This window comes from Bombus terrestris, chromosome 7 (genome assembly GCF_910591885.1).
Source record: "Bombus terrestris chromosome 7, iyBomTerr1.2, whole genome shotgun sequence".
Taxonomy (NCBI): domain Eukaryota; kingdom Metazoa; phylum Arthropoda; class Insecta; order Hymenoptera; family Apidae; genus Bombus; species Bombus terrestris.
In genome coordinates, this window is record NC_063275.1 from 12,968,519 (window position 1) to 12,993,806 (window position 25,288).

At 47.7% G+C, this 25,288-nt stretch overlaps 1 protein-coding gene across 5 annotated transcripts in view; it reads right to left on the reverse strand.

The window, feature by feature from the left end:
* The window catches only part of LOC100650884 (serine/threonine-protein phosphatase 4 regulatory subunit 1), a 147,834-nt gene that overhangs the window by 76,361 nt on the left and 46,185 nt on the right, over positions 1 to 25,288 (reverse strand). Inside the window, exon 1 of one of the 5 annotated variants that reach the window (XM_048407811.1) lies at positions 19,554 to 20,797. The exons of 3 other annotated variants lie outside the window; for them this stretch is intronic. The gene's annotated coding sequence lies outside the window, so the exon portion shown is untranslated. Of the gene's footprint in view, positions 1 to 16,841; positions 19,512 to 19,553; positions 20,798 to 25,288 lie in introns of those variants that run through there. One more of the 5 variants, XM_012310254.3, reaches the window with a different exon arrangement.

Here is a 25,288-nt window from a genome sequence, read left to right on the forward strand (position 1 = left end):
GTTGTTCCTGTTGGGAATTTTTGGTCCAGGCAACAGGTGCCATTTTTAACTCTACTTGATCGACACGAGACAGCGAGCGATTCTTTGCTCCTTACCGTACAAAGAAAGAGAAATACTCGATAATTTTGAAATTTCAATATTCGATAACAGTCGCTCTCTGTCTTTCTCTCTCTCTTTCTCTCTCTCTCTGTCGTATGTGAAAAATTTTAGAAACAAAAAAATAAAATAGAGATAACACGTCAAAGATCTCGAAGACAAGCGTATTTACAGGCAAGGAGGGAAAACGAAAATAAGATAATTCCGTGGCAGATTACCGAAACCTGGAACAGAGATAAAGAAAGCAAAGAAAAAAGAAGCCAGGGACGACAAGAAACAAACGTTCGTTCGCGAGATCGTTCGTAGCCATCGCGTAGAAAAGAACCGACCGGGGTGGTTCTCACCCCCTCGTGCGTTTCGGGCACTGTGTCGGTGGCCCGATTCTCGGAAGGACCTCATTTGTTGCTCAGTGCTATATATCTCATTCGGGAGCCTCTGCTCGTATATCCTTCTCTTTCTCTTTTCCCTTTCTCTGTTGTTGCCCAGCCCGGGACAGAGAGAACCTCTCGAGATGCTGGGAATAAGTGCATGCTTTTACGAAAACGGACTCCGTTTGCCAGCGGCCCACTGTCGATGTATGCGTGGAGTCGGTGTTCCAACACCGATCGCCCCCTTCGTTCCTTTTCGTTTCGTACCGATACAGGCCACGGTCAACGACGCGCGAGAGGGTCGAACGCGTGTTTTTTTCCTTTCCTTTTCTTTCTTTTTTTTTTCTTCTTCTTTTCTTTACCCTCGAAAAATCTGAGCGTGAGAACGCAGATAAAAGTGTCGAAGGAACCGTGATAAAGCAGCGGATGCCTTTGCCGTTAATCGTACGAAAGGTGCACCGTTGATTGCTTCCCTGCTGCTAGGGGCACCATTTCAAAAGACGACAAACTTGTGGTGATTTTTGGATGTTCTTTTTGTGAACGACGCCGAAAATTCCGAGACACTGCTTGATCGAGCGAACCTGAAGTTTCCTGAAGAGAATGTTTAAAACGATGAAGGATAAGATCGATACTTGGTTCTTTACTGTTAGAACAGTTAGAGTACCGATATTGCGATGGTTTTATTGCATCAATCAAGCTAACCAAAATGACATGTTACTCGTATGTCGCTACAAAGAACATTGATTTTAGTATAATTACTGAAAAATGCAGACACAAGCGACGAGTATAAAAATCAAAGAATGACACGGAAAACGGACATTCGATCGTTTTCAGCGAGGTATTTTTCGCTAAGACGTTTTCCTTTACTTCTTCTCATTGACACGATTAGGCGATTAGAGTGCGAAAATTCGGTCGGTAAACCAATTAAAATTATAATCAACTCATCCCAGGAACTTCGCTTTTGTCAAAGTTTTGTTCCTTCTTACGCCTTGGCGACATCGTACAGCATGGGAACCGCTGGTTTGAATAAACACAGACTTCACGTTCGCCACCAGCGGAATTTCTACTCGCAGCGGAGAGCGTTAGGTAACTGGTCTGACTAATTCCGTTTCAATTTCTCCGAGTATCGGTGTTTAATCAAGCACCTTTCGGGACCCATGATCCCGTAGCAAACAGAGTAGACCGGAAACGTTCCTCTAATCGGTACACTGTCCAAGAATATACACAGGTACGTAAAATCATGAGACACGCATAGAGTGAAAAAGAAGAGAATTGGAGGAGTGTACGAGAGGACTAAAACGAGTGAAGCGATGAAAACGGCTCACGGTCGAATCAGCTTCGATTCAGGGAATAGCTTTATGCATAGAGGAGAGTCCTTGGTCCGTCCATAGAAGAACGTCACGGAATTAAGAGGAAGAGGCTGGTAGAAACCAAGGAGGAAGAAGAGGAAGGTTGCCGGCGCAGAATTCAAAGGACTAGGTGAGCGAGGTAAACAAAATATTCCTACAGGTCGGTGTATGCCACACAGAAACCTGTAGCGACTTCTTACGTGTGTGTCTCGTCACATACATGTGAGAGAGGAAAGAAGACGAATAACAGGGTGAGGCGAAGAATCGTAAGAAGAAGACGAAGAGGACGAAGAAGAACGAAGGTGTTTAGAGAAGGGAGAGCCCTCGGTAAGGGCGAGGAGTCGGGCGAGAAGAGAAGCAACTACGAAGGCATTCGGTGGCGCCGCGCTCGCGTCCAACCGAGCGACCAAGCGAACGGCCGAGCGAGTGAAAAGGGCGAGAAGGTAGCGCGCAGAGGGTGAGGAGCACGAGGAGAGGAGGCAGTGCACGCGGTTGAAAGGTGGGAGACTCTTTCTCGGTCCCGGGAGAGGTAAAGGGCCCCAAAGATGGGCCCTGGTGGCGCGATAGTGACGATCAACGCTGGTGGTGGTTACGGTGGTAGTGGTGGTGGTGGTGGTGGAGGAGGTGGTGGTGATGGTGGTGGTGGTAACGGTGGTGGTGGTTATGGTGGTGGTGGTGATGGTGGTGGTGGCGGCAATGGTGGTGCTAGTGATGTTAGTGATGCTGTTGTTCCTGCCGCTGGTAGTAGTGGTGACGGCACACAAGGGTAGAGAGACGAAGGTGGGAGAGGGAAAAAGAGGGAAGGCGGAGGCAGAGGTAAGAGGGAAAGGGCGGGGGTCGTGGAATGCGGCCGTGGTCCCGGTATATACGCGCCAGTCGGCTATGCCAGGGTATTTGTGTATTTATGTGGAACACAGGAGAACCTCGACGATGGGAAAGACAGAGAAGTCGTGACGTTCTCTCTCGGACGAGAGAAGAGGACGGAGGAGAGCCAATGGCCAGCCAAGGTGTGCTGCCCTTTTGGTACGAGGGAGTGAGTAGGTAGGTACCCGAGCACCCGGCTATGCAGTAAGAACACCAGGAACCAAACGACAACCACCGTCCCACCACCTACCGCACTTCTATCCTTCTCTCTCCTCCTTTTCTCGTTCCGAGGTTCCTCGAAATTCCATCGCGGAGTTCCACGTCCCGCGTGGAACGTCCGGAAAGGTGCTCCGTTCGTGGAACTTGAGGGATCACCGTCCCTTGGCACACGCTCTTCGATCGACCGATAGATCGGTTACGTTGTTCGTTATCGTGCTAGGACTTTTCGATGGGTAAATTGTAACAAAGGCTTGCATGTATCTCTGCGTAGCTAGCTAACGTTTGAAAATTTCGAAACACGTTCTTCTAGTTTCACCCGGTTTACTCTCGGTTTACGTGGCGAATTATTTTCGTTCAACTAGCTGGAAACACAGAAGGAGCACGCGGTGGAATTTTTCCCGCCTTCTTCCCTGATCTTTCCTCTCTTGTTACCAGGAACGACGGACGCGACACGAGTGGCCGGCACGTGAGAGAATGTCGTCAATGCGATGTGGCAGCGGTTTCAAGAGGCAGCGCGGAGGCCAAGGGCCGCGAGAGGAGGAGGAACGAACGAAACAGGGAGGGAAATGCCTGACTTGGAATCATCGTGGGCACACTGGACGCGCTCGAGTACGAATCTCGAATACCGACCGGCGAAGCAATCGCAGGGACTGCAGCCCCGGTATTCGAACCACGTGGCCATCCACTAACTACGACCTGACTCGCACGCTCGCGATCGCGTTGACAGAACGTCCAAAGGGTCAACGTATCACCGAGAATCGCGACTTTCTTTCCATACCGAAACGCTTGTAATTTGGCAATTGTTGCATCGGTAGGATGCAAATCGGACGGTCCATTGGTATGCCGCGACCGGTGTGCGAAAGTCAAGTCTCTCGGCCAGAGTTTCTTCCTTCTGTCTTATCTCGAAAGGTCTTGCGAGCGAGCGCATTCCTCTGAAATTGGAGCCCGTTACGAGGGAAAAAAAATACGATCTGCCGGCGAATTCTCGGATCACCGTTTCTTCCCATCTTAACAGAGTTTCGTGCGTTCCGTTTCGGGCGAAGTCAATTAACGGATGTTGGACGCGATTTAAGCGAAAACCACGAAGGCTGCATCAGACGCTAAATCGACTCGCGACACCACGAACAACCACGGTGCATCGAATGACGCTGAAATTCACAAAAAATCCATCGCAGTATCGAGACTACCTTTTTCCTTCTGTTCGATCGAACACACACCGCCCCTTTGACAGATTCCAAAATCCCGGTGTCGCGCGTCTCTACAAAAAGAGAACAGAGGAAGCGTCGTTTTTCTCCCTTTCCCCTGGCAATCAGCGGTTCGACGACGCAACGTACACGCGCGCACGTCGCGACGTACACCCACTCGTAGGTCCTAACGTTCGCTACGCAACGCACGCACACACGCTTAGAAAGAAGCACGCCGCCCTCTTCGTCTTCGGATGGGTACGGGCGGCCAGAGATCGCGCGCTGTCGAGCCTCGCAGCATCTCAGGCGGTCCAGTGGCGTCGCTGCCCTCCCCACCCCCCCGCGACAGCTACAGTTTTTCGGTGGTGGGATAGCGCGTGTACAGTGTATGTACACTCGTGATCCTCGCTGGAACGGGTATATGTGTGAGCACGCTGGGGTATTAGGTGTACGAGGCCGCACGCGCGCGCCTGTATGCCCGACAGAGGGCAACAGAAGGGCGAGAAGCGAGGAGCGAAGGGGGAGGCGTCGCGCCGTGGGAACCGAGGAAAACGTTTCCCGCATACCACCCCTCCCTTCGGGCTCTCCCGCCCCCTCCAAGTGCCAACACATCCACGCACCATCTACGTACGTACACACATAGGTACGCGCGCGTGTCCGAAGCGGGCACACTAAGAAGGTACGCGAGACGAACGTGGGACCACGTGACCGGCCCGTAACTTCACAGCGTACACTCCTCTCTTTTTCTCTCGTTCTCACTCTCACTCTCTCTCTCTCTCTCTCTCTCCTTCTCCCCGTTCAATCCACATCGCCTTCTCCGCACACAGTTCGCCCTATCTTTCTCTCGACCTCTTTCTTTCTCTCCAAGCAACACGCACACATACACACATACGCGCGCACACTAGTCTCTTTCCCTTGCTCTATCTTTGTCGCTCTTGAAAACGCGCTCTCGCGACGCTCGCACTCTCTCCCTCCCCCTTCTTCTTCCTACGATCCTTATTCGAACGACGACGCAGTTGCGCGTACTTACCGCGGGAGCAACTGCGTCGTAGGCTTCTCCCGAGAAAGAGATCCGTGTATTCGCATCGCTTCCTTGTCCGGCGAACGCCATGACACCGAGAGAGAGAGACCGCAACGGCCCGACTGACCCGAGACGCTGATCTACATACGCGACTACTCTGCCAAAGAATGTCGAAGAAATCGTGAAACCACGACACCGGCGTGTATACGCTGCCAGGAGGAAAAGAGAGGGAAAGAATGTGTCACGCTTTGCGTCACAGGCGCACCGCGCATACCGCTTTTCTACCGACCAGTGTTGGTTCCCGTTTTTACCTTTTTTTTCTTTTTTTTTCATTCTGCTCTTTTCGTTTTTTCTCTAGTTTTTCTTTGCCAGTTAGGTGGTAAAAGAGTTTGCAAATGAAGCGGTCGGTAAGAACACTTACCGGAAATGGTGAAATCGCGTGCAGCGTGGATAGAGCTTAACTGGACTTACCTGAAATCAGAGAGAATGATTATTATTGAGTGCAATTATAAGCTATTAAGAGATACAGCTACCGTGAGAGTATTAGCTTCGTAATTTGAATTTAAATTTGTAACCCGAAGCTTGATATTTCGATTCCGCGGTAATAATTTAGACGCGATGCACGACGCTCGAAATGCATGATAGATGCACTGTCCAATTTTTATTTACCACTTGCAATCTTTTTCTCTAAATTTCAATTTTATCGTAGTTACGTATCTAAGTACGAAGCGTAATATGTCGAAGCGCAAAGTAACGGGTTACTTACTCAGTTGCAATGTACTATATATAGCATACTATAAATTATACAATATATCGATAGTTGTGCGACCAACAGTTGGTAAAGTAATCTTTTTAATCGCGCAGGACAAAATATTAAAAAAGGCAAAGTGTGATGACATAAATACCTATAGTATCCTATCTGTCGATACGCGTTTCAGTTATAGGACGCAGTGAAATTTATAGAGAACGCTAGCCTAAATTTCGATATGCCTTGCGGACACAGTTGGATCCCAGCGTTTGATATCACCAATATCTGGCTGGGCAGTGCGATTCAACCGCAAAAGGTCAATCGTTGTCCTAACGATAAACGAACCGTACACACATATATTCCAGCGTATACTATAATTTATTTGGTCGATGAGCCGCGTAATTGCGTTGAACAGGCTGCGATTAAAAATAGGTCGGTACGATTAATAAGTTATAAATTACTGGCAATTTTGTTTATTTCCAAATCCCCTATGGCAAAGGATCAGCGACGTTCGTCTTATAAAATGTTCCCAAGGTTCTAAAACATTAAACCTCCATAGACAAGATCGAAATGTCGTTTATTAGAGTTTGTATTGCTATTGAAAACTCTTTTAAATTTTTTAAAAGCCTAGGACAGTATGAGAGTATTAATTTCGAATAAAAATCATCAAACTCTTCCCGTGTCGAAAAATATTAGCCCCGCAAAAAGACCCGAATATTGAAAAAGCAAGTTCATTCTACTACATTTTTATAAAATACTCGGCTACTCGAGAGCATGATGAAGTTATTCCAGGAGATTATCCTTCATCCGAGCCGTACATTAACGATTTTGCATCCCTTCACGGGCGTCCCGTGGACGGTTGCACAGGTAGAAGCCGAAAAGAATCGGAGAACCGGGCACAGGTACGGAACGACGTAAACGAGGAGATGGGCACAAGTACCAGGTAGGTACGCGTCGAACGTGGAAATTTGAGACTGACACGAGCAAATGAAACGCGGGGGCCCGAGGCCGGAAAGCCATAGAGAGCACACGTTCCCCTTTCTTCTCTTTTTCTACTCTTTCTCTTTCTTTCTGCCTGGTGTCTCGTGAAACTCGATTATTCTGTACGAAGCGAAGGCGGGATTCGCGCTTCTGTACCGGTTTCGAGTCGGACGCTTCGCAGGTCGCGCCGCTACGGTTCGGCGTGTTAATTAATCTCGTTAAGGCTCCAACTGACAGTCGCGTCCAACTAAGAGACGAGCCATGTTCGACAGTAGCTTCTAGCCGATCAACTTTCACGCTCTAAACCGAAGGGCCCGTGATTTGTTTCATTCGTTTCGCATTTTCACTTATATTCCAGTGCAATCAAAATACCACGGCTATGTTCGAAGCTGTGATATTTCAAATTTTTGCATAAACTTTAACGAAAGATCGAGAGAATGACGAATTTTGTGATATTCTTACTAGAAAATAAGACAATTATTCGAAGAAATATAGAAATAGTTGCTTACACTGAGGTCGACTTCATACTTTGCCGACTGCCCTAACAAACATCAAGTATTCTTCGATATCGTATTTTGTCAGTGTTATAATTCTGTATATTTCAAGTTCATATACATATGCTAAAAAAAAAAAAAAAAAAAAAAAAAAAAGAAAGAAAATAAGCAGAATCGAAACGATCGATACCAACGAACACAACGCGCGTATAGTTCGCGCGCGAAAATGATAACGTACGGGGGAAGCTTGGACCGCGGGATCAAGTGAATTCGTCCGATTTGGACCACTTACAAGAGCGTATCTCTCTGCCTGCCAGCTAGATATGGGATTTCAGCTGGAAAGGTGAGAAAAGAAACTCGACGAACGAGGGAGGAGAAGTGGAGAAAAAACGGGGAGGAGAAAAAGAGAGGGTACGTTTGGAAGGACGGAAAGAAAGAGAAAATAGGAGATAGAAGGGGCAAAGGGGGATACAGTGAGAAGGACGCGGTCCAGATGAAAGAGGCCCAAGGGAGGTCGCCGCCCTTCCAGGAACCCTTATAAACTCGGACCTGATCTTTGTTGCACGCACACGCGTACTATCCACTAGAATAATTCTTGTATACAGTCAGAAACGAGTATAATATACAAACACGGATGTATATACATAAAAGGCACACCAGTTGAAAAAAGGACGGACACAAACACGAACACACGCGTCTCCCACTGCGTTTTTCGTAGATTCTTAGATTTTTTCCACGATAAGCGGAGCTTTCGTCTCCGCAGGTGCCGCGTGGGAAGCTACCCCGGGGCACATTCACACATGTGTGGCAAACCGCGAGCGAGACGAGAAAATTTTTGCGCTTTACCTTGAGGCCGGAGCGAAGAAAATTTGCCCGATCGTTTCACGCGTGCGCGCCAGCGCGTGATTACACGTTCCGGTGAAACGCGGCAGAATCGCGGGTACGTGGTTCCACGAAGGGGAATAAGAAGCTCGCGAAGCTTGGCAAGACTATAACGAGCGAGAACGAGCGAACGAGTTATTTTAATTACGAATATCGTATTCGTTGACGAGCATCCAGTTTATCGAGTTCCCTCCCTTTGTAACCAGCCTCATTGCGGCGAAGAAAAGATACGCGTGCGTGTAATTGTTTCTTCCTCTCGGAGCTTTCCATCCGGGAACGATATAATCGGATATTAAAGAAACTCGAGGGTAACAGATGTCTTTCCGCGGATACGCTTCTCAGGGCATCGTCGCGTAATTAGAATCCGGCGGGGCAAAGGGAAAAAATGAATTTCGCGAAAGAGAATTTAAATTACAAGCGTGGCGATGACAGGTATTCCGCGAGAGAAACAGAAACGGGTGGCTGCGGAAAGAAAGAGAGAAACGTTTCTTGTCTCGACGTGGCAACCTGCGATTATTGTATTATAAACGGCGAAACGGGTAAGACGACCGACTACTCGGGGGGCGTGAGAGAGAAAGAGAGAGAGAGAGAGAGCAGAAAGGAGAACGAGAAATATAGTCGGACGAAACGAATTTTCGTAAAACGACTTTAAATCATGAAGCAAGGTCGAGCGGGAGCGCGAAGACCGCTTGGAAAACGCGCGCGGCGTCGAAAGCCGCGCTTCGCTCGTCATCGGACATGAGCAACGAGGAGTAAAGTAATCACCGACAAAATTGGTTGACGAGATAGTCAGATTGGCCGCTGGCCACTTGGCTGCTCGATTGTCCAGACACGCCCTCGGCGAAATGAAATTTGATTTTGTCGGGCAATTTCGCGCCCAAATCAACCACCCCTTACTGAGACAGAGGAAAGAGTGTCTCACGCCCGAATGCTGCTATACCGTTGCGCGAGGTACGAGCAGAGAGAGAGAGAGAGAGAGAGAAAAGAGAGTTAGAGAGAAGCATGGTGTAAATGCAGCCAACTAAAGGGAATGTTAGAAGGAGAAATGGGAGGAAAGAGACTAAGAGTAAGGAAGAGAGAGAAGAGGAGAGCCCCATAACCTTGTTAAGAGCCGCACCCTCGTGGTATTGGCCTCATTGAACGCTTAGAGGCATCTTTCCAAGTGTCGAGTGGTCTCTCAAAAGTTCAAAGGGTAGAAGGTGGGTAAGGGGTTCCGTGTGCATTCGGGGAACAACATTACGAACGATCGTCTTTCGGGCCTGTGAAAACCGTCTTTTACCCTCTCACGTCCCCGATAGGGTATGAATGCCGTGGCACCGCGAGAGGTCCTCATTTTCTCTGTACGATGTCTTAGTGCGAAGAGGGAGAGGGAGAAGAGGAGAGGGGAGAAGGAGGAAGGGAGGGAGGGAGAGAGAGAGAGAGCCGATAATCAACGTTCCCTTTCTCGCGGTCGCGAACTGGAAAAACTCTGTGAAATACTAAGAACGGAGTGGGACAAGGGGACAGAAAGAGAAAGAGAGAGAGAGAGAAGAAAAAATTTCCACGGGGAACAGCCGCGGCGCAAACAATCTTGATTACACGAAAATGTTCGGTGATTCGATTACAGTGAGTGTACTTACGCGAGGAGACGCGCGCGCTTCGCACTATATAGTCCGTGTAATTCAATTTCTTTAAAGTAATTACTTGTTGCTTCTACCCGTGGAAGTTAGTTTCCGGTTGAAAATCAATGGCGCATCCACGCCGGCAGCTTTCTCATTATGCGCTGAAAGCGTCTCTGCGAACGCGATCGATTAAGGTGGCATCCGACTGTCGAGGCAAGAACACGCGACATTTCACGGGACGGTTCGTGTTTCTCCTTCGAGAGCTGTCCGATCGACGGTATACGTGTATCCCAATTTCTCGATATCTCGCGTGTAATCGTTCAACGTCGTGTTTCGTTTCGTTTGGTTTCGTTTTGGCATCGACACGGCAGAAGAAAATAATTTCGAGAACCGTAGAGAGTCGTTAAAGTGCGAGGAGGAGGAACGGTCGGTAAGGTAAACGGTAAAGTCAGAGCCGCCATTGATACGCAGACGTTATGAACGCACGAACACGCGCTGCAGCCTGGAAACCAAGTTTACGGCCTTCTTGCCGACTTCCTTTCGTAAATACCACGTTGTTTCTAATGGAGAAACGGAAAACCAGTACGAAATATCGTAGATAACCGTGCCAAGGACAGAGTGATTTGTGTCGATTATTTGTGGAGTATGACGAGAAGTAGGTACGTGTTGTTTCTCCACGCCATCTTGCCGTTCGGTTTCATATTTAATCTACATTCTAAAACCGGCTAACAACGTCTAACGTTTGTAAATTACGAAATACAGTTGGCCAAAGATACGATCGAGATCATTTTTGTCGGGGTTAATAGAAAAATATTTATCTAATTTTCCTTTCAACAATCCTCACTTGTATTAGAACAGAATATGATATAGTATCGATAGGCGAATTTTTTTATAAAATCGACGTACTAACTGAAACCTTTAAAAAGTCAAAAGGTAAACCGAGTAAACCTGATAAAGTAAAGCAACTATATGACAAGATGAAAAACCAAAGACAGCAACGAGGAAACGCTAGCCTTTATAATATCGTCTAGTCAGCCGAGCAGATATTTTCGACCAGACTTCGTAGAATCGTCCAGTTTCTCAACGAATTTACGGCGCCATCGTTCATTCCATGGTTACTCGGGCGCGACTACTGGCTGGCTAGTCGATCGTGCAACCGTGTATATCTCTAACAAAGAGTAGGTACTTATAATAACAGAAAGATCATTCGATGAAACGATCTCGAAGAAGACTCGTCGAACAAAGTTGTAGCTCTAACGAATCTCTAAGCGCGTTACGAGCTGTTTCCCTTATTTGTCTTTATCCGCGGACGCGGTTGCCATACTCGAGCGAGCGTGCAAAATTCTGCGCTCTTAAAATAACTTGGTACAAAAGAAGCCGTCGTAGAAGACGTAGACGTATCTCAGTCTTTGCCAGGGAAAATGCGCTGCCAGCGTATTCCGTATGAATCGGAGGATCGCAACAGAACCTGAATACATAGTCGCACGCAATCGGACAATGACGTATACGGTATGCTGCTTTCTCTCTCTCTGTAGAGCTGTTTCGCCTACAGTCGTCACACTGCAGGCGGATTTGCATCGGCTACCGGATGTTTACAATCTGCCACTTGACGGCGACCCGCCGCGCTGTCCGTTACGCACATCGCGGCGCGTTTATCGTATAAATTTTTCGAGGTGATTTCAATCGGAACCATCGTTCCTCCGCCACGAGCAACGCGTCTGTTAAAGATTTGGTTCGGTAAAGGTTCAATGTAGACGAACGACTCTTTCTTACGCGCTTCTGCGACTTTTTCGAATTCGTAAGAAATTTATTTCGAGCACGTTTTATTTTCACACGTGCGTAGAGAGATCCGTGCAGAGATGTAAAGAAATCAAGAGAAGACTAGCGATTGGATGACAGAGAAGAGACTCTGCTTGATTCATTCGTCTACACGACTTCGGATTTCATTCCATCCATCTCGATCTCGCGCGCAATTATGATCGTAGCGAATTATTGAACAAAAAATTTACAAATCTTTTCAGCTTCCCACAATACATGTATACGTAATTTTTCAACAATTTTTACCTATCGTAAGCACGACCACCTTTTTGTCTACATCTTCGCATAATCTAACGTCACTGAAACGCTCGTACAAAATTCTCTCGTCTCTGCATAGATCGCGACTGCATTCTCGCGAAGCGATCATCGTGAATCTTTGAGTGAAAAGTCGTCGACGTGAGAAAGAAAAACTCGATCTCGCACGCCCCACCCTGTACACCATCCTACATTTTCGTAATCACGCTGACAGAGCTTTTAGAGTAACGATCGCGGGCGAGGGTTGCGAACGGGTTCAACGAACCCTTGTTTCTGAATTGCGGCGCCATAGCGACCCCTAAATCACGGCTGGCCATGGCGAATCGCCGCTATCGGTACTCTATCTTTCGTACAGGCCATGGAGGCGGGCTGCGTGCACGCATCGCATTTTGCATCCACGCGTGTGTAACCGGTCGCGCGGACATGATACTGTATGTGCGTGCAGTTGCGTGCCTGGCACGGACTGCGGGAGCGGACCACGCACTCTTTTCGATAGTCGCACACCAAAACAAACCCCCGTGAGTCTGCCGGCAGACTCTGTGATCGCCTGTACACGCCTACCCCGTTAGTTTGTCTCCGACTCGTGCTTATCGGTCAAATTTCTCATATCCTTGCGTTCTTCATCCTTGTCGCTTCATTTTCTAGGTGCCTGCGCAACGAATTTCGGATGTTGAAAAATTTGAAATGTACAATGGCGACGTAATTTGAAGTTTCGTTAGAGCAACTCTTTCGGTGGTAGATACACCGAATGAATCGGATGTGGGTGATTGGAACGATCTTTGTCAAGCAGCAGACTTTTATTCGTCTTTCAAGATATTGCGACACGAGCCTGCATCATAGGTACACGTTTGTAATGCCCAAAGAAGGTCGATAATTCGAATAATAATTCAGTTTCCTGCGAGAATGTAGTTTTCTGAGAATTATCGGCGACTGTAACCGGGGAACGATGTAAAACGTATATTTAGAAGCGAAACTGGAATGGCGTAATCGTGGAATGGTACGCTATTTCGGTCGAAGATTAATTCGCCGCAATAACGAGACGATGTGACCTTTCCGATCGGTATTCCTCCTTTTTTTCGTGCTCTTTCCTTTTAGGAGGCACGAACGACGCACGGGGTCGCTTTTAGAACGAGCGAGCACAAGGACTTCGTGCAAGGACGCTGGTTGTGTCGGCCAATTTTTGCGGCGGCGCACGCGAAATTTACGACACGCCGTTGAATATTACACCGAAGGTGAATATTTCACGGGCGGTCCAAGTTCAAAGAAAACGTCGTCACCGGCGCTACGAAACGTCGGCGTATCTTAAATCGGTCGTGAAAGGAGGAAGGTCCGGGGTTTCTGCTCCCCCTCTCGGTTCTCTATATCTGCATTAGAATTTGCCTGCGAAGAGAGTACCTGTGTTTTACGACTTTTCGTGGATCGTTTGGTCGAAGTCGAACGAAAACGGCACACACGGGCGGCGGGTGAACGCGTGTGCGAGGCGGCGCCGCAGTTCGCCGTTGTGTCCTCACCTAGACGCCGACGTAACACGACGACGACGCACAAAGACGACGGGGCCTAGAGAACGCGGCGGCAAAGCTTGAGACCCGATAGACGACGTTAACCGAACAAGAGGGTTGAGAATCAATTAGACGGCGAGTCACCGGAAGCAAGACATGTATGCTTCCTGGCGCGCACGTCATAGCCCATTGTTCCAAGACGAGAGACTTCATCTTCTTGACATACGAGCCACCTGCACCCTCGTTGGGTTTCCTTCGAACTTACTGTGTCTCTGCGCCGACATCGACGACAAAGACGCGAGGAAACGTAGCTGCCACCGACAATATTTACTTTGCTGCTAATCGTGCCGGTGAAACGAGGAACAAGCTGCCTCCAGACACCGATAACGCGCCATCCACACGGTAATTTGAAGAAACAAATAAGAAGATACGAGAAAATGACGGTAATTTGTAGATCGTAGATGATTGGTTCTCGAGAAACCGATGAATCATCGAAAAATCCTCGTAGTGACGCGGTCTTGATATACGATGGAAACTCCGGTCGCCATTGAGGTGCCACGATTTATTTATTAGCGGTCGTGCGGATCCCTTAAACGGTTCGATGACCGAGCGATCGTATCGCCGTTTCTGACAAATTATAAATCGTAACGAGCCGATGAAAGATCTGCGGCGCCTACACGCGGAAGGAGTGGGACGCGTACACGCGTGTTTCAACCGCGAAGAAACGCAAAGCAGCCTCATTAAGATCGAGACACGTGAGCCATAAACGAGTACGCTCCGTTTTACCTACGTCATGTAGGCGTTTTGTTGGGACGCCGCTTCGGAATACGATTTTTTTCTTCATTTCATTCTCGATTTTATTCACAAGACAAGAATAATTGTCTCAAGTGGTCGAAATCTCGCGCGAAAAATTCCTCGTACGTGCCATCTTGATTCTCATTTTTCTTTTTGTATCTCTTCCTTGTGTTTTATTTCTCTCCCTCTCTCTTTCTCAGCGTCGAACTAGATGACGTTTGTCACGAAATAAAGTGCCTCTACGGCGTATCACTCGACAATAACTCGTGGAAAAATCAACCCTTAACGCATGCTCGCGTACGGAGAAGCTGCCCACGCGGCCGCACAAAACAATGGCGCAACGTGAAAGTACAATTATGGTAGCAGCCAAATGCGATTCGCCCACCTGACTGCGTTCCACACCTTGCACGCTTTTAGCCTGTTTGTCGCTTTCAGCCTTTGTTGTTTATCGCCACCGATAGCTATTAACGCACGCCATTATCGACATTTAGCGTTTCCTCGGACACGAATTATTGTAATTTCTTTGTCAATCGATACAACGCGCGAGGGATCTAAGAATATATCTTTTCAATCATTCGAGTGATTTCACTTTTATCAAAATATTTTATCAAAACCATAACCGCACGTATCTACCGACGTGTAAAAAGAAATCTCTGCGTGTATCCATAGCAGTAAGTACCTACCGAATTCTCTCGTCAATTAGTTAAACGCTTCTGTTCGTTCTTCCCCCGGTTCACGACGAGTGCCTCGATTGTTTCGGCCCGCAATTCGAAACGCGTTATCGACGTAGAAGCTGGAATTGTTTCGTACAAACCCGAGGGTTCGATAACGGAGCGGACGTCGCCAGCCGAATTAGAATGGGGACGCGAGAGCGAGAGCGAGAGCGAACGAACGAACGAATGAACGAGAGAGAGAGAGAGAGAGAGAGAGACCAGGACAAAGAAAGAGACACGATAACTATTCTATCACAGATTTCAATATTTTAGGCTCGATCTAGCTTTTCGCGTACTAATTTACTTTCGCAACATCGACTTTTCCGCGGCGGCAGCCATCAATCTCCATTACAGCTTCCGACAGCCATCGCTCTCGGCACACCCCTTCTGCATTCGCCCTTAAGCACGTAATATCGTTACCCATTTTTGCATCCACCGTCGACACGCTTTCACCAACCGTCGTGCATCATCTCTGTCGATGCTTTTTCGCGTGAAACGTTGAAACGTTTGAGAAAGAAAGCGAACAAAATTTGAGAAACGGATAAAGAAGGAGAAGAGGAGGAGAAGAGGTGCGATGACCCCCTTCCCTTGTTAGAAAGTTCGCAGACAGGTTGGTTCGAGCACGACCGGCCCAGGTATCTTTAACTTTCCGTCGACGCGTTCTTCAACGTCCCGAACAAACAATCTTGCCACGCATTGAAATGAAAATCAGTGCAGGCAGTTGCGTCGATCTTCCTCGGCCGATAAAGTAGTTGTACCAGTTTCCTTGAAACCCTCGACTGGTCGCGACAGGTCGAACCGTGAATACCAGACATGCGGCCCCATAACGAATGCCCGTAATTTTATTTGCGCGAGCGTTCGTGACGGTAGAAGGGGAAAAAAGAAATTAATACGTTAAAAAGGACAGCGGAAAAGTAAATGATGATCGAGCGAACCGTTTTAGGAAAAAGGAAGAGCGAACACAGATAAAATGCGATTTATAGACAGGAAGAATCCCTTGCGGAAGGAAACGGATGCAGCGGACACTGACATTCGTTTACCACTTTAGCTGATGGCAAGCAACATACTACCGGGATGAGAGTTCTAATTACAGGAAAATGCAAATACTTGCAACGGAACGGCCAAGTGGTAAACTGGTAATTACAAGTACTAGAAGCTGTTTCTTAGACATTGCATATGGAACTAGGCAACGCGTTATTGCTTCGCCGACCGATATTACCTAGTTTCTTCCTTCCTCCGACAAATGGTCGTCGACGGGATCTCGTAGCATAACTAAATACTTTTTCGTGTGAACAATGACCTTTAAGTGGAGTATTTCTCATTGGAAGAATTTAATGACACCAAGTTAGTTCTCGTTTCATACGTATAAACGTCCGGGTCGTTTACTATCCTTTCACCTCCGTATGCATTAATTAAATTTTACAAAAAGGTAGAATCTCAGAGCGTGAATATCAACAACTCGATCAATCGTCGTCCAATTAAAATATCTTTAAACAAAAAACTGGTGGATAAAAATTCATTCATAAATTAACGCTCGAGAAACGGGTCACATAAATTTACCTTTTTTTCTACGTAATAATTACTTGCGCAACGTTTCTCTCGATGCACGCATGCATACTCTCGACGTCTCTGGTATTAAAATTATAAAACGTATATTACATCTAATAAGTCAATTTCATTTTATACGAGATGAACGCGATTTAAAAGCAAAACCATTCAACCTATAACCGTTTAAAGGAAAAAGAAGAGATTAGTAGATGGCACAATTACAAGTTCATCGAACGGAACTACAGATACAGTTTAGGCAATTTCTTCCCAAGTCATCGTATAACCAAACTGCCTCAGACCCCATTAAGCCGGTTAATCAAAAGGTCCAAGTGGTAAAGATCTCCACGAAATGATCGACGGCGGTTCCACGGCGACGAGAAAGAAATTCTATCATCAATTAGCTTACCTCGTAGGTCTCTGGTATCATGGATTCGTTTCAAATCCTGAATCACGCACGACGTCGTCGGATGAGAAGGTTGAAACGACCGAAGAAAACGCGGACGATGCATAATCCTCGGTTGAAAGAGCTCGAGTCGAGTTCGCAGTCGGCGATCGATCAGGAGACGAGGTCGATGTGTTCACGTTGGTCGAAGGAAAATCGTTCGTATCGATATCGATACGTACGCGAGTATTTTTTGGGGATCCGTGACGCGGCAACGCGATTCTCACGTGTCTCTAACCCGGGCCGCCATCTTGCTCGTCCACCATGCGAAGTGAGATCTCCCCACCACCAGTCGTCGCCCCTCTTCCAACGTTGGCGAAGCGAAGTTTTTGATACGCCAATTGCCGTCGTTTGCCCATGTCTCGGTGAAAAACAAGCCTTCTTTTACGTCGTTACGATCGATTATTATCGACAGATTGCACAGATCGAAGAGCGCATACGCGAGTCTCTCGGTAGACAAATCGATTAATTTCACTTTCCGTTTCGCAATTCCATTCATACGAGCGCACGATTAATGTTCGATTCACGAGAAATAACCGACTCGCTTTCGTAAGTTTATTCGTCGCAAGAGAATCGGCACGAGTAACAGTAAATTCTAAGATAAATATCAAGTACACAGTTTTTACGATTTTCCTGTACCTTCCAATTACGTGCGCTCGATCAATATGATTTCCAAACGGCTAATATACGATGCGGCTTAATAGGTTGGCACGAAATTGTTACGATACATCGTAGAGGTTAAACAGATGGAAAAGTTTCGTATAAACTTGTACTAGAAATTTATCCAGAGTTGCCTATGGAGTAATGTTGTACGATGGTTTTTAGTTTCGTACATCGTCTAAGTAGGTACCGGATAATAGTAACCGATTAAGAGAATTCTTAACCATTAACCAGTAATAATAATAATAATAAGAAAGCAATTGTTATTTCTATAGAAATATATTAAAGCAATAATTCTATTATCAACAGAGCGGCGGGACAAAAGAATTCACGTAATGAATTCTATAATAAATTATTTACATACGATATGAACTTTATACGAACGTTTTCCATCTGTTTAAGCTTCGGAATACGCTGTATCAATTTGGCAGTAAGCTATTCTCCAATATTTTCCCCTCGATCGTCCTTTGACGCCATACACACATAACACATGCGCGGTAAAATATATACACACAGAGAGAAAGACACGAAGTGTAGAGTCGCGCGAATCTCCAATTCAGATAAAAACGATACAGTCGGGGACGAGGACGGTGGTTTCGAGATATACGCCAGGAATCATCACGAGAGCCAAGCCTCGGTCTGTGATAGCTTTCTATAACGCACGAGAAGCGGAACGTCCCGTTCGAGCTAACGCGTGAATTGCAAAACGTTGCATCATTTTAATATCGTGCAGGATGGTTTAGTTTCGCATACGTAGGCCGATGAGTCACGCTGTTCCTCTCGGTACGTTATCACGGTTCGCGCTATGGAGATTTTGGACGTCCGGTACCACGTGGCCCTCGATGGCACAACCTTGGTGATATAGTTCTCTCTATTGCCAATTCGATCGTTCGAACAACTCGAAAGCAAAAGACGAACGGGTATATACGTAGGAAGAAAGAACACGATTTTGTTCGTCTTAGTAAATGACCTTGATATCACGGTAACGACGTATCCTTGAAGAATCAGGGGTCACCGATCAAAGGAACTCTCACCGCTCGTCACTCGGATCGTTTCACCTTGGTGAACCGTTGACGATCGATCGGAAGGCGACGACTCGAGCAGACGGTCTCCGTAGGCGGTGCCACGCACACTACAGACGCGTGGAGAGAATTTCGAACGTTGTACATGTTCCCTCTGCCCTTTTATAAGCACCAATCTGCTTTCATAGAGTCGGGCTATCGAATTTTCTTAGGAACGTCATCGATGACTCGCTATGGGTTCGATAGATCAGAAAATAACAAGTTGACGTAGTTGATTAAACGTGTGTTTAAATACCGCGAATAGAGCAGTAACGCATGAAACACGGTCATCATGAACGATGCGACAAGAATGACGTTTTTATCCTGGAAAGACTTTTTCGGGTGTGTCACGACGCGTACGGTTAGGCGGTAACCAGTGTGACTCGCGCGTTCGAAAATAGAGGCGCCGCTTCGGTGGCGCGCTCGAAGCCGCCGCGGCGTTATCCGTCTTATCGCTCGGGGCATTACGTAAGCCACCATGTCGCCCACGTCTTTCGCAGAAGGGGCTTCGGTGCTTGGTCGACGAACGAAAGCTAAAAGACGAATGGAATAAGCCAGCGAGACCGCGAGCAAGGTATATATCGGAAGACAAAAGTCAAAGAGTACAGGAACAAAACGAAGTAAACAAAAGGAAAAAAAAACGTATGAAACGAGAGGAACGAAACAGTCGGTTATATTCGTGATACACGATCGAGTTTCAAAGGTTTCCACCTCCTCGTGACGAATGGTTGCGTTGTTGGGCGCCAGGGAATTTCGCGGCGCCTTCGAGTCCGCGTTCACGTGAACGCGATTTACTGCGCAGATTCCGAGTCACGCGGTTCTTCATTCGTACCTACGTCGCGCACACGATAACTTTTCTTTCTTTCTGTGTGTCCCGCTACTGCCCTCGGACGTCGAACTTTCCTCATCCCCACTTTTAGCGCGTCTTTAACCTCTTTCCATACGTATGACTTACGTTTTTGGTTCTTTTCCTCCTTTGTATTGTTGTGTCCCGCGACAGGAATTCACGAGGCCGCCACGCCGTAACGAATGCTGCCCGTACTTTCGCTCGGTCTCTCGTCATCTCTCGATCGGTCTGTTTACGACGATCCTTCACCTCGACACGTATTCCTTTCCTCGATGGCTTCGCGCACTTCCAATTATTCCATCGCGTCCCGATTCTTCCGCACGGGTTATCATAGGGTAACCCCGGTCGCTGTCAAATCCGTTGTTACCGGCTGAACAAATTTCCTCGTATACTGCGATTGATCATTCCTTTGTTATCGTCCTCGCGTTTATTCCCACGGGGGTTTCCGCGATATCGCGTTCGTTCCATGTTCATCGCGCACAATACGTCGGTGCGAGATACAATACGACCATACAAAATACTGTCGATTCTCACCGATTCGTCGATTGGCGCGCTTCTCTCGTGGTCGTGAAACGAGCAAACATACCGGTCGAGCGGACACGTTCCGTTCGCGTGTCGCCTCTCGCTGGTGTGTCACTGTATCGACGATCCTCCGTTGTGCGTGTCCCCCGTCACTGTCAATTTTCTGCGACTCGGCTCTGGATCGTGACGAAAGACGTCCCGAACGCGACAAACAACTCGGTCGTGTACGAGAAAGTGCGCGTAACGCACGAGCGTCGCGAAGCTGTCGTCCGTGTATGTGTGAGAAAACATGTACTGACTCGCGTGCGCAGAAGCAAAGCGCACACGCGAGAGACGCAGTTTAAGCCTAAGGAGAGAGCGGCGGCGGTGGCGGCGGTTCTCTGGCTCTCGTATACTACACACTGGGTGGCCCGGGTTAGCGTACGACGCAGTTAAAATGGCCGCGAGTATGTTGTTTTCTCTCTCTTCGTTCGTCGTGCTCTCCCGTCTCGTCTTTTTTCCTTTTCCTCTTGACGGCGAGATTCGTTGACACACGCGCTGCGACAGCGGTGGCATCATCTCCGAGGATTACTGCGTTGCGTGACCGCGCGTCGTACGACGGCCGTATGCGTGAAATCGGGAACGTGGCTGCGACATTAGTATTTTGTTGTCGTTGTCGACGTCGTGGTTGGCGGCGGAAGAAAGACATCGCGAAATCGGATAAACACCCCGATTCACGATGACACTCGCAGCAGCAGGCGCGCGCGAAGATCCGCGTGGGACTGTGCGCGCTAGCGTGAGTCCGACGCTGTGCACGTCGACACAACACACCGAACAAGATGCGACGCAAGAACGAACAGCGCCACGCTCGGCCGTCGCCGGAACTGCGAGGGTAAATAGCGCCCTGTTAAGGAGGGGAGGCAACGGGTGGGGTGGGGGTACTGGGGGAGCAGGGAGTCTCGCGTACCGAGCAGTGTACGGCCACGACGAAAGCAGAGGGAGGGGGGTGGGCGAGGGGAACGGCGGTGACGGGCAAGGGAAGAAGAAATCGAGGGATAGAGACGGAGAGAAAGAGAGAAATAGAGCAGAGAGGTGGAGGGAGGAAGGGAGACATCTCAAGAGTGCGTCGGGCCAAGTGCGCGAGTGTCGTCACATCCGGTATTCGGGGTGGCGCTGTACTGGTCCGCTTCTGTGTATGCGTGCGCGATAAAAGCCCAATGTATACGCACGCTACACGCACGCTACATTTGTGTATGTGTATGCGTGCGTGCGTGCGTGCGTACGAGAACGCACGGGGTGGAGCGAGAACAGCGTAACGTGACACAACATCGGTCCGTGCATCGTGTACACGGAAAATTATGTAGCACAGGTCGCTGGGATTCTACCGATATGGGCTGTCACGTGAGACGAGCATATGCCTCGTTTGGCCTCTTGAAAAATTCATTGCCCCTGCTGCTTCTGTTATCGCGCGGCGAACTTTAATGCACTTGGATGGTCATCGGTATACTACGAACGATGCGATTCCGATTGCCAAGCGTCCGTGAATCAGGCCCGGTCGGTAAACGAGCGCGCGCGCACGCGTGCCATGGAACGGATACGAGTGCAACGAATTCCACGCTATGCGGAAAATCATATTTTCTATGCCGCCGGTACTGTTACGTTGTTACGCGTGGACCTCTCGTTTCCGCTGCTCGAATACTCGGCATACTGAGTGCCGTGTACCACGCTGTCATTAACGATTCAACTATGAAATGCGCGCGATGTTACGAAACTACTATCTGTTTCATTAACCCAGTCATCTGTAATTCACGCCTGGAAGAAGCAATAACCGATCTTCCGAAAATATGCCTGACATTATACGCCTTAAAACGTAGTAACGCGATATTGGCTCAATTAGAGACAATAACTGGCGAAGAATAGCGCACGGTCGTTCTAAAAGTAGCGCAAACATCGAGCGTCAAACGATATGCTCCCGATTAAACCGGGATAAATCCCGCAAGATACATAGATATGGTTTCGCGTAGAGGAACATTGTAGAGAAACGCCTTCGCTCAGTACGTCCCTGATTGTTACGGAATAGAGACGCGGCAGAAATAGCACCGTTCGTCGACATTCCTTATAATCCAAGCGTCTGAACGCAGGGACACACAGAGAGATTGTGTAGGACACGATGCGCGCCAACGACGACGATTCGTTCCGCGTGTACGTCTTCGCGCGTCACTATACTTTCCGCTGTGTGTAAGTACATCGTCGCACGGAAATCCGCCGCCTGTGTAACATCGTCACCCGTATATGTGCCGCTTGGTACATTCGGTTTTCTAGAAACTACCGCACCAACACACTCGTATCAGCCAATTAGATTTGTTCGTGGCCTCTGAACTGGCAGTTGTGAGAACACGCGACTCGTTGAAAGCTTTCTTCCTCGTCATGCGAACGACAAAGAGCCTCGCGCTCGCGGCTCGCGTAACGTCGTCTACGATACTGTTTTCGGTCCCTTTGTTTCATCGCTGACACCGAACTGTCAATATATCGCGAAACTCGCGATAATGTATCGCGATCACGCTCAAATCCATACACTTACGTGAAACCGATTACGTTTCGACTCGAACTCTAATTTCTGCCGTATCACCTTTTATCTCGATCTCCCGTTTCCACGCCAGCGTTGCCCAGCACTTACTATATACATCTATTTTCCTATTTTAATCGTAATCACTGTTCGCCAAACAACAAGAGTAGGCTCCGTGATCTTAACTTTAACTACGCAAACTTTCGTGGAACGCTAACCACGCGAATGGAGTATCACCGGCTGATTGACATAAAGACGAAAACCCGACGAACGTTTTGTTGTGTTATCGTTCGACACTGTCGAGGAACGACCTCGAACGGCCCGACATATATCCATATACACGTACTTTACCTGCATGCACGTACAACAGCCGCCCACAGAGAAACGTACACGGGCACATGTTTAAGAGTCACGTGGCGGTTGACGTCGCGACGATGCAGCATTTCATTCACGACGATCGATTTCATTAGCGAAACGTCGACGTTCCGCCTCGGCGAAACCTTTGAATCGACCGACGACGTTCGCGTATCACGAAATAATTTTCCACCGACATATTGATTTATCTGGTCGTGTTCGTTTCAACCGATCATCGGCTACCGATGACGTGCGTCGATAACGAGCCACTGACGTTTCGCTCAGAGACGAAAAGCTGCGCGCGTATCATGGCTATCATTTTCCTGTTGCGTTTCTCCGCGTTTATTCTCGCCCTCATCGTCGTCGTCGTAGTCGTCGATGAACGTCCCTCGGATCTTGTTTCTACGTAGATAGGTCACGTGACACATGTGACATCTATGTTGCAGTTTCTTCACGTGTTGCCGAACGTCACGCGTCGTTGCTACCGATTGTCGACCGACTATCTTTCGAACCTGAACAAACGCGCGCAGTGACGAGAGAGAGGGAGAGAAAGAGAGAGACAGGTAGAAAGAAGGTTGCGAAGGTAGCGCAAACAAGAAGAAAATGAGATTCATTGATGATGCATCGTGCACGCAAACGCTATATAACAAGGTACCCACGACAATGGAAAATAATAAGGAACGTTTGAGTGACAAGCACCGTTTCATGTTAATTAATTCCACGACGCTATCAGGTTCGTATCGCTGTCGACTTTCAACCGTGGAACGTTCGCGATTTACGAGCAATCGGCTCGAGAGTTACGTTAGAGACGCTTCCGTGTTTTTCACGATTCGAACGTACTCTGGTGCACAAATATTTACTTCGAGCTACACGCAACTGCGCTATTATATCTTCATTGCATAAAATATTACGTTGTTCCTTTTCGCCAACGGTAGACGAAAGGAATCGGCTTCTTCGAGTAGAGTTCTTTGAAATCGTCTCGATGGAAATTTTCTATCAACCGCACGAGTCTGATCGTGGTATTAAAACTCGCGTGACAGATAGCAATTTTGTGTCCATTACGCGATTGAACGTTAAATTGGCATCGAGTAGGAAGCAATAAAACCAGATACGTATGACGCGTTATCAATGCGACGAATAAATCGCGTAAACGTGTCCCTGCCCGTTTACTGCGCCTCCCAAGTCTGAATATGATATACTTTTAATTTTCGTTTACGACATCTCTTATCGATCGAAAGCACGGTGAAATCTTTGCCAGAAAACATACAGGAACATATGCACGTTATCATATGGAAAATTAAACCGTTTATTTTATTCCCCGGGGTCGTCGAAAAAGTGACGCTCAAAGAAGAAGATGAACAGTGGAACGAGAGATAGTGACGCGCGGATCAACGAGGTCTGAGACGTCAGACGAGGATCCGACGATTGCTCGTCGGAACTTTCGCGTAAACATGCTTTGAGATTACTTCCCTAACACTATCGAGGGAATTATCAATTAGAATTAATTAGCAATTAAGCCAGCCGGCGGACCAACTTGCCACGAGTTACCTCGTGCTACTTGCCTCGACGACGCTGCAAAGAGAGAGAAGGAGAGAAAGGGAGAGAGGGACTTTAGAGGAGTCGTCGGCACGGATCAACCCGGCAGCGCTCTCATTCAACTGGATTTTGCCTCGAGATTCGCTTAAGCACTCCTTACAATAATCGCTGAGAAATTGTCTGACGATACTCCCGGTTCTCCCTTTAACGAACCGTGAATACCAGCGCGACCGATCGATAGTGCGGCACATTTGAAAAATTATAACGGAAACAGAGCGATCCGCGCGAAAATCAGTCAGAAAGAGAGGAAAAAGAGGAGAATGTAATCTTGCATGACCTTTAACACGTAATTAATAACGCGATATTCGGTACGATGGCATTAGAAGTTTCTTTGTTTCGAAGCTGGCTGCAGATCTACGAATCGTCGTTTGACAAAAAGCTAAAATAGAGCAATTCACGATCGATCAAATTCCCATTGAATGGATCAAGGTAAAGTTCGCGCGAGATCGTCCGGTATTCGTCGCACAAGCATTCGAGTCATAATTTCTCATAGTGCAAAGAACCGGTTCCTACGTAGGCAGTACGAGTGACTCACGAATTTTCTCAAGATTCCACCACCGCGGACATGTTCGTAAGAACGATTTCATAGACTCGATGAACAAGCGATTCGCGGTACTACGTTCTTGTTGCCTGCTGACTGAGAAAACGGAAACCAATATCCCTGATTTGCGTACAATAAGGTCGTACGCTATAGCGGACGATGATGATTATGTATGATGACGTAATCGTCACTTCAGAGTCTCGTCATTCTAATGAATGATGACGAAGATGAGGGCAATTTCCAAAGAGCAACATGATTCACAAATTTTCGAGTGAGCTATTATCA